Source organism: Etheostoma spectabile, chromosome 3 (assembly GCF_008692095.1).
Source record: "Etheostoma spectabile isolate EspeVRDwgs_2016 chromosome 3, UIUC_Espe_1.0, whole genome shotgun sequence".
Lineage (NCBI taxonomy): Eukaryota > Metazoa > Chordata > Actinopteri > Perciformes > Percidae > Etheostoma > Etheostoma spectabile.
This window is the reverse complement of record NC_045735.1, coordinates 23,076,995-23,093,251: the sequence shown is the minus strand read 5'-3', so window position 1 is coordinate 23,093,251 and position 16,257 is coordinate 23,076,995. Positions and strand designations below refer to the sequence as shown.

Below are 16,257 nucleotides of genomic sequence, written 5' to 3'. Positions count from 1 at the left end.
ACACACACACACACACACACACACACACACACACAAACACACACACACAGTAAAAGCTTTTGGGTGTGTGAGATGGAGAGTACCGCATATTCTGGCCAATCAACCGAAATGTGCACACAAACACGTGCTTCACTTTCTAAGGATTCAGCGAGTGAAGTGACTTAAAAGTGTGTGCCAACTCGTTTTTTTCTTTTTTCTTTTTTCTTTTTTCACTTTACTGTTTCTTTTTCTTTCCACCTTTAATTTCATCCCCTCCTTTCTTTCTTTAGCACCATTCATCCTTTTAGACAGGTTCCTTCAGGCAGGCATGTTTTGAGCCTGAGAGCTATCCTGCGTCACAATTCACTCTTCACTCTTTAATACGTCACACTGGAGAAAACCGTAAGAAAGACTGCAGTTTGGCAACAGACGGTCTTTTTGTAACCTTTCCTCCCTCTTTTGCATTACTTTATCTCATACCTTTTCACCTTTATTCTTTTCAAGGCCGGCACAGAATCCATCCTGCCCCTTACAGCTTTCACCATCTACTTTCCTTGGTCTGCTCTCCTCTCTTTCTCTATGCCCACCTTTTCTTTCTGTTCCTCCCTCTCTCCCTACTCCTGGGACTCAGAGTAATTCCATTATCAGCTATAAGCCTCAGTGGGGGTAAATACTGAGGGATGCAGCTTTGACGGTTCGGCTTGTGGCAATTAAACAAAGCTGAGGCCCTGCACCCAGGAGGTGATAAGGCAGGGATTTAGTCTCTGATTATGACAGGAGCTAAATGTCTTCAATTCAGGGAACTAGCATACTACGTACGTAGCATGCGTCATTCAGCAGTAGCTGAGTCATGGCACCCTCAAAGTCAACAAACTTTGTGCCTTCCAGGATGATTTATTTTGGCATTTTCAGGTTTTATGTGTTACTTCAGAGCACATAGCAACAGGAGATATGGGTGTATGAGACTGGGTGTGTGTGATAAACTATGACAGGTGCTATATTTTACAGTTCAGTACCTGGGATCCACAATGATGTTTACACTAAATTATTGAAGTTGACATCATAATTAAGTCCTCAGAAGATAAGAGCAAACAACAACAGCAAAAACACAGCGAAATAATGGGGACTGAAGCAAACAGCAAGCAGAGACAGCTTGGTAAGATGTTTGTGTACATTCAGATTGAAACATGCAGGGAAAATTATACTTGCAGTTCATTCATAATGACAGCTTACTGAGAGAAAAATGGCTTTTGGCAGAAAGAAATGATGACCGTACATTGTCTAAGGATAAAAGAGAATCATCCGGTTGAATTTCTTTGGCAGCAGTGTCCCTTGCCTAAAAAGGAATTTGTGTTTTTGGGATCAGCTGTTTTTTGGAACAGAGCAAAAATCAAAAAGCAGCAGAACAAAAACAAAAGCGACATAGTGGGTAAAAGTTTGCTCCCAAGCCAACTGATGAATTTCTTTTAAATCTTGACTGAAACTGTTGGCCTAGATGCAATTTGTGACATCTGTCTGCATACTTTATTTTTCACCCACCTCCTAGGTCTCCATCAAAACGTAAGGAAATATTGATAGCCTTAATCCCAAACCATTCTATTTTTAAATAATACCAAGACATCTGCAAGCATACACACACAGGCCCAGAGCTCATTCTTCAGTCATCTTCTCTCTCTCTCTCTCTCTCTCTCTCTCTCTCTCTCTCTCTCTCTCTCTCTCTCTCTCTCTCTCTATCTATCTATCTATAGGATATATATATATATATATATATATATATATATATATATATATATATTTATACATATTTCTCTCCTATCATTCACCTCCTCACTCAATTATTCCCTTATGTTCTATCTATGCTTTATGATGCTGGCTCTGCCTTTTTGACTTTTTCAATCTTTTTTCTGCCATGTTCCCCTTTCTCGTGTATGCCTCCATGGACTTGTCTCTGCAACCCATTCCACCACCACACCACTATCCCGCCGCAAGGCTGGAATGTGTCCGACAGTGGCGTCATTGTAATAAAATATGTGCTAAGCTTGCTTCATAAAGCTTTAATAAGAGGAGGGGACCAGCGGCAGGGTGCATCATGACCACAATAAAAGCATAGGACACAATAGGTCTCCTGGGATTTCTTCCACCTCTCCTTTCCTCCCGCTCACTCCTTCTCTCAGCATCTCCATATGTTTGATTTTTTTGTGTACACTTTCCTGTCTTTTTCAGGATACTTAATTGACATCTGACAAACCGCACTCTTTTCCTGTGCAGACCTCTCCATAAATATAAATCTCTTTAAAACGACCCTTCTTTATCTGCATTACTCTACACAGTATATCAGGCCAAATCAGCCTTGCACCTCCTCTGCAGCCAGCTATCCCTGCTTCTCTAGGATTCATTTCATTTGTGTGTCTATGCGATTAGAAATACCTCTCCATCATGCACACTACTAAACAGTAACAGCAACACTAAACAGACAAATGTTATGGCTTTCTTTGCTTCTCTGGTGTTGTTTCCCATGTCTCTTCTATATTTCTCCTCACCCTGCCTCTTTCTTCCCCTCCCGATTTTTAGTGCTCTTGTCTCTAGACCGTCCGCTTGTTTCCATTTCAAATGACAGCAAGAATAGATGCTCACAGACAAACCTGCTACGAATTTAACTGTCACTGCACTACTGCACACAACGTAACAAGCGCACGCACACAGATACCGACACACAAAGTTCACTGTCTGAACGCACAAAAGCAAAGACCCCATCATCCAACACACAACTTTCAGTCTTTTGGTCCTGATGCTCCAGTTGCTTCTTACCCATTAGTCTTAATACCCACTCGCTGCAGAGACATTGCAGAAAAATTCTCTAGACAGACACAGCAACACCGCAAAAATACAGTGAGCTCTCATTACCTGAAGATAAAGGCCAAGACAAAAAAAACTACAATGAATACAAACTAGTTTTAAGGCCAGGAAAAATAGGCTCCTGATTCTTTTGTTTCAGCATTGTATGGGTTTACTTTTCAGATTTCTTTTTACAGATAAAAGCAAAGAGGTGCGCATCCTGCAGCAAGCAGTGGAGTTTTTTTTTTACAATGAATTAGAGCGTCCTAATTCAGACTGACACAACTAATTCATAGTGTAGAAGAAATGAATACTCATGAACAGATTACATATTGAAACATGAGTATGTTTGAGGTTAGAAAATGCACCGCCCTCCCCCCGCCCATATTACCAGGCAATAAATTAGGTAAAGTTGGGAACTTTAACATGGGGATCTATGGGGATTAACTCCCCTTTTGAGCCATCAGCCTCAAGTGGCCACTCAAACCACAGTTTTTGGCATCTCAGCATTGGCTTTATTTTTCAGCACCAGACGTTAGTTGCTAGAGCGGATAATTGATTGCAAGATTGGATAGTTTAGCTGAAAACTAATTAAATATGTCCTTAATGAACATTTTTACTGACATGAATGTGTGTATGAATATTTTGCTACTTGCAAGATACGTTAATTAACAACATTATGCAAATAAAAATCCAGGCAGTATTATGTTTTCCTCCCAAACGTATTTGCTGCTGCAAATTAGTGGTACACTATAAGAAAGAGACAGGAGACAGGGTTGCACCATCCCAGAGGTAGAGATACAGATACAGAGATAAAGAGCAAAGTCTAAGCTTGTTTAAAGTTAATAATTATGGTATTATATCTTGCAGCCAGCTCTTACACACTTTTATTCAATGCTATTTTAGGTGTCAGTATCTTTCCAGAAAGTTTTGGATTTTTTTAATTGAGCCACTGCCTCTTAAATGCCTGTCTTTCTGGATAGCATTAGTGGGGAGCGTTACAATGAAGAAGAATGTGGAGATCTCTGTGGATGGCACTTGCTTGCTGGGTAATACAGCCTATTTTTCTCTAGTGTTTGACAGCTGCTCTCAGTTCTCCAAAGTGGCGTAAAGACAGACAAATGATCAAGTCTGGAGGTCAGTAGTGAAGACAATAAAACAAAAATACTGGCTAATACATCAAACATAAGTAGATCATAAAATTGTATCAAAAGGCATTTATAATTTGGATGTTTTCTTTGTTGTGTGCAAAAAATCCGAACACTAGATCACAACTTATCATTTTAAGCCCTATATAACATTATCATATTCATCTTTGTTGGGACTATGTAAGGTCAGGAGTACCAGACAGACAACACTGTAGGAACACCACAATGCCAATAGAATAGGGAGATACAGTAAAACAACAGATGCATAGCTCACAGCATGATATTGAAGCTTACCTTACAGATTAAAAGAAGTGAGTGTTTAATCAGTAAACAACAGTAAAATTAAATTAATGGTAAAAAAGAAAGAAAGTAGGGTGCGATCTTAAAGGGTCAGGCCGCCCCACCTGCCCCATCATAAAACCTGCTATTGCAATTTAAAGATTCTTTTAGAACTGTAGAAATTCCAATTTTTGCTGTACAATTAATTGTCTCAGAAATAATTGCGATTAATATAATTGTCTCTTTCAGTCAAATTTTAACATATGAATTTATGTATTACTTTTTTTAAACAAATTATAGTTTAGTGTATGAATTCCAGGAAAAAACTTTCGTGTTATATGACCCAGATAATGTAATAACACAAATAGACAGCCTATGAAGTAAACAACGCTTTTTCATTATCACTTTAAAAAAGAAAAAGGTGAAGGGAGGTGATGGTTATTTAATCAGTGGGTTTGTCAGGCAGATTTTGGGCCAGAAACACATGTATAATTTCTCTGGCTTGAGGCAGCTACAGCTCAGTCTGTTTGGAGCTGCTATGGCAACAAGTGACAGCTGCCGCTTGCATAACTTTAGTTCAACAGTCCGACCAATAATTACAATTTAGCATATTTAAACAAAATCAACAATTACGATTAACAGTCTTACCCCTTAAGACCTTAACAAATGTCGACAATTAATTGAGGTTAAACAAAGTAACCTCGATTATGTAAAATAATTGACAATTAAGACAATTATGTAAAAATTGTTACAGGCCTTGGGAGACAATGAAACACTACTTGTGTACTGACAGTGGCACCACAACTCTGTTACATAGTAACATTATAAAGACAAGACAGAAGACAAAGTCTGGAGATCAATAGTACCTGGCAGAGAGCAGAGTCACTGTATGGATTTCATATTTGTTCCTCTACACTACAACATATATTATGACACAATGGAGCAACTTCTCAGAAAAAACTGCCACCTCACAGGTTAGAAAAGGAATTTTGTCATTTTTAATGCTTTCATATTATTTTACATGGCGTTTTATAAAAAATAATAAGACTGTGGAGATAAAAACAGCCATACACATGACATAATTACAATAATAATCTATCTATCTATATGAGCAACTTTTGTTTTTCAACACCGCCTTTCATTATTCTTTAAACTATCTTAATACATTCTCCTCATCCCAAATAAAGATGGACAGAATATTTTAGCCTGAACAACAAATCATCTATCCTAAGCATCAATGTTATGATGACAAGCTAAAAGCCTGAAGATCAATATTCTTCCAAAGGACGTCCTTGTTATATTATAACAAACAAAAACTAGAAGGCATACAGGAGAGCTTTTTGACCAACAGTTTTTAGACGAGAACACCAAACCATGAGTTAAAAATTAGCTCTGGAGAATTACATAGTTCTGTTTCCGTCCCAGAGACATATGACAATTATAAAGTTAATATATATGTTCTAATTGCCTTTTTGTCTGGTTTAATACAATACATTTATTACATAAAGGATGTTCAGTTGTTGAGATGTTAATACTGACACCAGGCCTCAAGTGTGCTCATCTGCAGCATTATGAAGATAAGATAAAAGATAAAGCTTGACAATCAATAGTCTGGCAGTGGAGTTCAGCCACCTTATGGATTTAATATCGTATCCTCTCCACCAGAACATAGTTTACAAGATAACTGAGCTGCAATAGCTTCATAAACAGTGATTAATAAGAGTGATTGTGGGCTGTGCTGTGTGTGTCTGGTTGCTTGGAACACCACCATTCATTCATTCATCCCTGTGCCTAGCTCCTTCTCCTGTCTGCCTAACGTCCCTCTTTCACAAAACTGTCTCAAGCTGAATGCGAAAGGGGGCTTCAGTTGCACTCACAGTGGGAAGGAAAGAAAAAAACTGAGTGAGAGAGAGAAAAAAAGGAAGGGCGGATGAGACTAGTTCCAAAACCAACAAGAGGCTCAGACATTGACGAGTATGTCTGCCAAGACACTGCAGAGAGAACGTAGAGGAAGAGAAAGAAAGCAGAAGAAAACTGGATGCTGAAGATAAATACTGTATACATGAAGAAGCAGAATGAGCAAGTGAGGATTTGCTGCCCTTCAGGCCAGTGAAGACAAAACAGCTCTTTCTGCATGCGTGCCTGGAGTTAAATAAAAAAGGACTCAAATAAATGTCGTACATACACACACAATCAAGTTCAAACCCACACATGCACAAATCTGTGTCAAAGGTCACCTAGAATATGAGGGTTTTTTTTTACATACAAGGCTGAATATGGGGTCAAAGGTGAGGGACACCAGGAGAAAAGGCTCCAAAGTAAAACTGCCACACTCCACTGTCACTTCTTTATTCTTTTTGATTACATCTTTCACCTTTTCTGCACCTGCCCCCCTCCTCTTCTTCTTCCCCCTTCCCCTACTCCTCCAACCTCACCTCCAGGCCGTGTCCCTCGGGCTGCATGAATAAAGCTTCTAAGAATAAGAGTACTGATTGGGGGAAATGAGGGCAGGCCAAGAGGGGGGACAGCTACTTCTATGGCCTTTGGTGTTGTCACAGTTAGTGAATATGCTAATAGGTGCTGACACATGGCTTCCTCCCTCGTGCAGTCAAATAAAAAGAGATTAAAAAAACTCTTTAAAAAAGAAAGGAAATCATCAACACCCAACTGTGCGAGAAATCAGTTTCTTACTTGAGCTTCATTAAAAATATATATAATTTTAGGAAGAGGATTTGTGAGGCTTGGAACCAAAAAAGCAGAGATGAGGAGGTAGTAGAAGGTATAGAAGATTTATTAAAGTAACGGCTTATAAACAAAGGGAGTCCTGAGGCGAGCAGGCAGGCAAAAGAGTTCCAAAAACATTCAGAAAACTGAGGACTGGGGAATCCAGCAAGGAAGGAAGCACAGAAACTTATGGTGCGTTTCAGACATAGTCGGTAAGTTACAACTTCAAGTCACAACTCACAACTTGGTAGGGTTCCAGGAAAATCCTTCTAGCTAGAGTTAGCGAGCGGCTACCTAACGCTGACATTTGCTAGAACTAGCTGATACTAGCGATTTCTAGTTGACGACATATTTTGGGCTTCAATTAATAAACATAACCTGTAGTGGTATACAATCGTATGTGTTATTGTTTTGATTACAATGTGCAGAATTACTTTACATTGACTATTTATGTCTATTTTGTCACCGTTAATCACCGGTTTCTGTAAAGAATGGGGTCGCCATTGTTGTTTATGTGTGTGTGTCGTCAAAATTTGTAACTGGGAGTGCAACAATCTGGTATGAGTTCACGGGTAGTTACGGGTTTGACTCCCGTTCCAGGGCACTTTCATGGGTAGAAGGTTGTCAAAACACAGGTTACGGGTTGGGGGTATTAAGGGTATTAACGAGGAACAGGTGACATGAGGGCTGATGAACCGGTGAGACACATCAAGGCAGGACAGACATTCACAAAGACGGGACAACATAAGGCAGGAAGTAAAACCATACATGACCCTGGAGAAACAGACACTACTAAGTAAAACAGGAAACCAAAGCATGAAAACACAAGGATGGAACTAGGAAAACAAAACACAGAATGAACGCTGGTAAAACATAACCATAAAAAAATAACAGGGAAACCTTAACACATAGGGAGTGAATTGACAAAATAAAATGGAAAGGGAAAAAGTCAAAAAGCATAATATGAGCAGTTTAAGACATTCTGGCAAAAAAAAATTAAGTTTAAGTAATATTAAAAAAAAAAAAATGATATCTGCTTCATAAATACTTGGGGTAGCAAGACTGTTACGTTGACATTTCATTAAATATCCAATTTTGGATTTTACTAATTTTGAATACTCTGTTGTGATGTGGTGTGAATCCCTGCACAGGAAGGAAATCATGGGCCTCAAAAATGACTTCTTAATATTAAGTTTGTGGCATTTCTCTGCATTAGTCAACATTAAAAATGGAGAGTGACAAGCAAATGGGGAGCGAGGCAATTACATGCAAAAGTAATTGAACATTAATGGTTCGTTCGTTGTTTGTAACTGGTACTATCTCCGTCCAATGAGCCGTGGATATGACCAATCAGCACTTCTGTTTCGTTTTCTGTAAAGTCATGAGAAAATGAACACATATTGGTGACATCTCATGAGTGTCTCAAGTTCATATCTCTTAGCTCAGCACATTATTCTTATTATTATTCCTATTATTCTTCTTGTTTGGCACAGACAATCACACACACACAGTGACAGAGCTGGGCTCGGTTGTTGTTCTCCCGTGAAAAACAACCAATAGGCATTACCCACAGAATTGTGTAAAAAGTATTTAGTTTTTAAATACATTTGAGCTTACCATAACCTGTGGCAGTCCTAAAACACAGTAGGCAGGTGCCTTGAGCAACAAAGTGCAGTATGGTGACTTTATTGAGTACATACTCCACATACTGTTCATCTGTCAAAATTATCAGATAATTTCAGATAACTGACCACGAGAAAGGATCCTTGGACTGGAGCTGAAATATTGCCCCTAAAGACACACAGCTGACTCCATTTACTTTATTGGCATGATTATAAAATAATCATGGCAATAACAATATAATATTTTATACTCTCGCATTGCTAGACTTCCTCCACAGCGTTGCATAGGAGGGTCTGGCTAGTCAACAACGCATTCCGGAATGGGAGAAAAACCGGCTCTGGTTTATTGGGATGTCTCTAAACCAGTCACAATTGGCATTGGTGGCGCCACAAGGAGCCCCAGTGCCTCTGCAAAATAACCTCTGGAAGGAACATGTGTACGTTCAAAGGTTGTTTTAGTCGTACAACAGGAAACTCAGATTGGACAGATAGTGTAGCTAGCTGTCTGGATTTACCCTGCAGAGATCTGAGGAGCAGTTAACCATAGTCCTCGGAATCGAGCGGAGTTTGGAACGCCAACACAAAGAAAGCAGAAGGTAATGGACATGCGGCCAAAAAGAAGGCCATCCGGCGGGTATTTCCAGCGGCACCGGAGCAATCCCAGAAGTGGAACGTTGTGGATATAGATTATGTATTTTATAACTTGAGCTCTAAAACTAATACTTCTCTAAAAATCAAACCAAGTAGAAATAAATCAGTAGTTTTGGTAGAGTTGGGGCTGCCATGTTATATGAACCAGAACAGCACTTTAGCCTGATAACAGCAGGATTATTTTTGTCGTATAAACCCACTCAAATCAGAATGCATAAGAAAGGGTGTCGCTAATCAGGATCCTTGAATGTAGTACTGGCTGCTAATCTGACAATGGCTGCATATACATTATAATGACATTGCTATGGAAATATGCAGTTTGGTCCATGACATCCAGAAAATTGATGAGTCACCATGTCAAATGATAATTTTTGTTAAACATTTAAGCAGCAATTGCAATAAGCTTTCTAGCCTTCTGAATATCATGTGCTTTAAGGTATAAAACAATGCTTGTTATCAGGGAAACACTATTAAAAAAAATGTCCCTAGGACCTGTGTTCATCGAGGCGTGTTATAAGTGTTGTGAAACTGAATCTGGCAAAAGGATCACAGCATGATACACCAGTAAAATATACATTCAAACTTCAGACGCATACACACACACACACACACACACACATACAAATTTGGAGCGGCATATACAAGCCTGACAATGTGGAAACTTTGCCTTACCAATAGAGGTCTGTGGCCATAGAAATAAAAGATAGAAAAAAGGAGAGGGAGGCACGGAGAAGATAAGAGAAAAAAAAAAAAAGGAAACTACATGTCATCTGTCGTAGTGCTGTGATGCATACCCCTAGGACAGTCCTTTAAACAGGGCTAATCTGTGTGTACATATGTGCGTGTGTGCATATCTGCATGTGTGTGTGAGAGAGAAAGAAAGTGAGAGATGTGGCAGAGACCATTTTTACTCCAGTTATCTTTAAGCACTACTAACAGTAGCTAAAGCCCCGCGGGCCTGTCCAGTACGAACACAGTCATTCATTACATGTACGCACGCTTGCACGGTCGCAAACACACACACACACACACACACACACACACACACACACGCACACATACATACACACACAGCAGATTTCCAAACCATTCATCACAGCAGACAGGGGGAGAAGCGGAAGAAAGTGAGGCAGGGAGGAGAAACTCACTCACTATGCTAGACCCATACTGTATATAACTATGGCGCTTTCATCTCCCTCTGAAAGAGCGATCACGCAGACAAACTTGCAGAAAACACTGATTTCCTACAGTGTGGCACACTTGGCACTTCTCTGTTGTCATTTTTCCTTGCGGTTTTGTAGCCGTGAATAAACCTTCAAACATTCTCAGCTTGTCAATTTCAAGCGCGGGCCGGGCAGCCCCAGGTGCACAGAGCCATTTTTCTGAACATGGTTTAGACATTTTTCAAGCGGATACTTCTGTTGAGACACATCTCTGTGTGATGTGCCAAAACATGATGACTTTTCTGCACTACATTCCTACAGAGAGAAACAAGAGGGTTAGTAGTTACATTATTATGGAAATGTGCATGTAGTAACATCAAGTGTCTCTATTTTCTTCATGTTGTATCAAACTAATGAATAGATGGCATGAAGTGAATTAAAGATTTTGAAATAACCGACAACTTCTCCAAATTAAATGTCAAAATATTGTGTTTGTAACTGCCCTGCAAAATGACAAAAAGCATTTTCAAATCTCGCAGGATGACACAATTTGTCCGTGCCTTCTCAATTAGGCAAAACTAAAGCCATACTATTATCTGACAACTCTATGCTCAAACTTTGGTTAGGTTTAGGATGTTTAGGTCGAAGGTAAGAAAAACTTTTGTCTTGTTTGAAAAAAATTGCTACTTTGTTAGGACCTTCTACATTTGTGGTTTTCTGAAATGATTGATGCTGTTGTTATTCTTGGGAGGACATTCTTGAAACTTCAGCTTCACATTGTACTAAATTTCTAGTAATTTTAAATTGAATGCATCAGTGAGGAATGGATAGAGTAGGTAGTTAGTGAAGCCAAAGGTAGCAAAGCATCTGGTGTGATTCCCACTGCAAAACAATAGCTCAGTTTACAGGGCTCCAGGCCATTTTTTTGAGACAGAGCGAGTACTCACACATGAGGAACCTGCAAATTTAACAAAACATTCTTTTCTTTCATGTTGAAAAATGAAGAAGGAGCAAGTCTGCTAGAGTTGGCCGATGTGTGTGAGAGGGGGAGGGTCTGTGAGTGGTTTGTCAACTGCATGGGTAACGTCATCTACACTCGATGTCTCATTTTTGTGGCGTCACAATCATCAGCCGTAAAAGTCAACCATGGAGAAACATGCACATGCAGTTGCACGGCAATGTTGAAAATCCTGATGTTGCGGTCCATGAGTAGTCATCCACTGCTGAAGTTCACCTATTTTGTTTGCTAAAGACCGTACATTGGCAAGGAAAATACTGCATAGTGATAGTCAATAAGGAGTCGATTAACGTTAGATCTTCTCTTTGCCCTCCACTTTGTTTATGGTCTCAACCAGGGTGCAATTTTCCATGGGGGTGTGTGGGATTTCCCCCTTTCTGGTCTATATATCCCTACCTCTGCTGAATTATTTTTTATCCCCGGTGGGGACAAAATGTATCCCTCCCTCAAAGTGATCAATGCTACTTTACCATTAGACCATATATTATTATAGCCTATCTAAAATAGAAGTATTTTAAACTAAGTAAAGCGCTGTAACATGAACACAGTGCCATGGAATGACACAATCAGTGTGACAGTTGTTGGTTGTATTTAGCCACTAAAGAGCTCTGGGACGCTGGCTACCAGCAGCAGTTGCTCAAAAGGTGACTGTGAGCCGGCTACAGCCCCCGCCAGATGATGGTCCTTCCAGGGGTCAGTGTTGCTGTAAAAGATGCAAAATGTCTCCTTGCTTCTATTACTTCCATGTCCTTGTCCCTTCTACTTTGACTGTAAAGTTTATGGGTACATAATGGTCAGGCATGAGAGATATTGAGTTTGAATGTGGTTTCTCAGGAGACCAAAGTGATGAGACAGAAATACATTCCAGTCAAAAAGTACATCTGGTCACAACAGTGTTTGTGTGTGTCCATGCGTGTGTGCGTGCGTGTGAGTTTATCCTTTCTTCCAACATATAACCACAAGGAATGTTACTTAATCCAATGTTCAAAAAAAGTAATAAAACACGCACGCACGCACGCACGCACACACGCACACACACAAACACACAAAAAAACACACACACACACAAACAAACACACACACACACACACACACACAGGTGTTTGCTTGTGTATGCCCTTCCAACTGAGCAGGTCCACAGTGATTGAGTGTGCTCACAAGATCAACAGAGAAATAATTTAAAAGAGGAAATGACATCCATCCCACCACCCATCTCTCCTGCTGTCGCAATCCTTAACTTGCCATTCCTCATTCTTTCCTTCAGTCCATCCATTTCATTCCCCAGCCTGTCTCCTCTTTCTTCTTCTTCTTCCCTCATCGCCTGGCCTCACTTCTCTACTTGTCTTTACTCTACCATTAAATAGAATTTGACTTGTTTTGATATGATTTGGTCAATTCAATTTAAAGCTTGTCGATGTAAACTGGCTCCCCTTATCACAACAAAGGACATGCTTGGAGGGCTGTGCTTCAGGAGGTAGAGCCAATATCCCATTGATTAAACAGTATGATTGTTGGGTCAATACCCTGCTCCACTTGTCAAAATGTCCTTAAGCAAAACAATGAACCCCACATTGCTTCTTGCCAGGTGCTGCTCTGTGTGTAACTTTGTCATCAATAGACCTCTAGATTACCCTAATCAAAAGTAAATATCTCAAAGTAAATTCAACGGCAGGACTTGTCTCCAACGTCATCCCAGTCAGGTCTTAAAGTTGAGGTTCAGCACTATTTGATAAAAAAAAACACTACACTACTTTGTGTCTCTAAAAAGAATGCAACATTTGTGTAAGACATCCACTGAGGATGTACAGTAGCTTACAATCTGCTTTAATTCCCAGTAGATGAAGTGAAAGAGGATGTTACGCTACTATCTTACATGGATATTTCAGTTTAACATAGTAGTATTATTCACTATAAAGACATTTATTGTCACTGACATAAATAGACCTGTGTGTTTTTTGCACTGTTCTCTTTGAACTTCAGCTGCAGATGTACAGCATCAAGCTGTGATGGGAAGACTTCTTCACTGGCCTCTTTACCTCCTCGTTTGCAATAAAAAAGATGCTTGCTTCTTAAAGTCCTAAGAGCTGAGCATATTTTTACTCAATGTACGTGTGTGATTAAAGTTAAAAACCAATTTGACCAGAAAAGCCTTGTGCTTCCAGTTGTCTCATATCATCTCATAGCAACAGTAACAGCCATGACTAGCACATTCCACAAGCATCTGTCCAGTGCTGCTGCTAGGACTCAAGCCCTAAGTGCTTGATATCTCTGTCAGAATGAACAACTAAAGCTATTTAGTAAGTGTAAGTACCAAACCCTATTATTCAAAATTAATGATATGCTTCCTGCTCCTACAGACAGTGAATCTCTGGAGAGTTGTTCCACAGCTGACCCACCAGTCTCTAACTTGCCAATGGAGGTGAAAATAGCATGCCTTGTGTATTAAAAGCGTGTAAATATTTGAATCTATTAGTGACAGGTTTCTGAAAATTTACGAAACACAACAATATAGGCCTGTATTTGTTTTGTGAATTTAATAGCACAATGTTTCAGCACACATGTTTCAGTCTTACTTGACTACTTTTTACTTTATGAATTCAATTATATACATTATCAAATGTAATTTGGATATCAGCTGCATGTCCTGTGCAGGGTAAACACCAGCTGAGGGGGTTATACTTTGAAAAAGTGCAATATGTTTTGCTCACTATCTATTCTTTAGTGAAAAAAGTGGTCACTAGCAATATACAGCACAATAAGGAACATAGGCTGACATTAGTTGGACTTCTTTGTTTTATTGAACTGGCTACACAGACTTGTGTACCTTCATCTGTACAACAAATGTAGGATTAAGGTACTGTATAACCAGTCATACTATGTAGTTCACATTGAAATCAAAAGCCAGTACATATGTAATGAGCAGATGTGAACTGGCAGTAACTGTGAGGACAGCTTGGCAATCACTGTGGGCACAGTCAAACTCTGTGTAATGTACCCGTAGGCTGAACTGTATTCAAAGACAAACCCTTTTCACCAAATGTCAAACATTGGGACCAGAACAGCATTCTCTCAAAACCAACCAAGACACTGTGGCTACTGTTTGTGTCTGCTAAGCTCCCAGCATGGATAAACACAGATTGTCTTTGAGAGAAGGTTTGGGAATCCAAACCAACACATTAATCATTAAATAAAAAATGTGTGAACAAACTTGTTGGGTAACAACATGTTACTTCCATTGCAAATGTAGTTGTCAAGGACTGAAATGAGCCCCAGACAAGGGGGAATCATTTTCCAAAGTTGGTTAACCCTTGTGTTGTCCTTCGTGTCACGGAGACTTGTTTATTTTATTTACATTTTGTATTAGCCTGGCGTTGTGCTTCGGGGGTCCCCGGGGCCTTTTTCATTTAATGTCAACTGCCGTCGTCGCCTCGCCCTTCGGGTCTCGGAGACCCTTATTTATTTTTATTCGATTATATGTTCCACCACAATCCCACCTCGTCCATCAGGTCCCAGGGACCCTGGAGGACGAGATGAGGGTAGTGGGATACGCGCTCAAGTGCACGATGGGTCTCGGGACCCCAGAGGCCAAGGCCACGCTAGCAGAAAAATACAATTGAATACAGGAGGGTCTCTGGGACCCGAAGGACACCACAAGGGTTAAAGAAAAAAAACATTGATACTAAGTACGACAGATGAGGCTACTTAGCGTGTGAACACTGAATAGTCTTATATATTCAGCTTAATTAGTATTGCCTGTGAAAAGTATTCAGTTCAGTATTTATTTAATTGTCTCTTTGTCAGACTACATCACTGCTGGAAGCAGATAAGATTAACAACTATATTGTAGGTAAGAGTGAAAGACATACGTCATTTAGTTTGTGGATCTTCTGAACATCTGAAATTACCATTGCTCTCTAAAAACACAAATACATTGTGACTTAAAATTTAAAATAATTGTATAATAGTATTATTTTATGCAAGGAACCCTTTAGCCTACTCTAGTATGCCATTGTTAAGCGTGTATGGAAGCTACCATGTGGGCATAAGTTTTGTTTTAATTGTGTTCATGCATTGTTAGTTTTATTGTGTGCTACACTGTACTCCACAATTTACATGTGAATCGGTTTAGATTGTAAGTAATGTGTATGATTAGTGTAATTCTCCCCAGTAGAGGTAACCCAGAATGGCCTGCCACAGTCCTGATGGTAATGCTGATTCAAGGTAATATTTGCTCTTTACAGATACAGCATTATGTGAGAAAGATAAGGGTCGGATTACCGGTTTAAAATATATTTGACACTTCAAACTTAGAGCCTTCAATTTACTTCAGAAGGAAAATAGCAGCTCATTGTTGGTGATTGTGTTTAGACTTTGACATTTTATCTTATCCCTGTTTGTTTACCAAACACTGTGATTGCCTTGATTTTCAATTAGTATATACTAACACAAAACACACTGATTGATTACTAGTTAGCATGATGTAATCAGCAATACCGTCTAATCTAAAGCTGCTAGATGGTTCTGTTGCTGCATTTATCTCCTGGAATTTTTGAGACAATTTGGCTCACAAAGCTCAGCAAAGAACACCTGTACAACAAATAGTAAAATAAGAGAAGGTGCAATGCAGAGACAGAGGTGAGTGTGTTAGAGAACAAGATCTGTCCCTCGCCAGTTCTGCCCTGAGTGTAACTACACGATCAGTCCCCCTGGGAGCAGTGTTGGGCAAGTTACTTACAATATGTAATAGATTACTAGTTACTGTCATTTTTGAGTAATTAGTTATATTACAATATTACAATCTCTAACTTGTAATGCGTTACACTACTTTTGCATTACTT

At 39.5% G+C, this 16,257-nt stretch overlaps 1 protein-coding gene across 4 annotated transcripts in view; it reads right to left on the bottom strand.

Annotated features, from left to right (window-relative positions):
* The window catches only part of gria4a (glutamate receptor, ionotropic, AMPA 4a), a 111,019-nt gene that overhangs the window by 63,444 nt on the left and 31,318 nt on the right, over window positions 1-16,257 (bottom strand). The window lies entirely within an intron of this gene.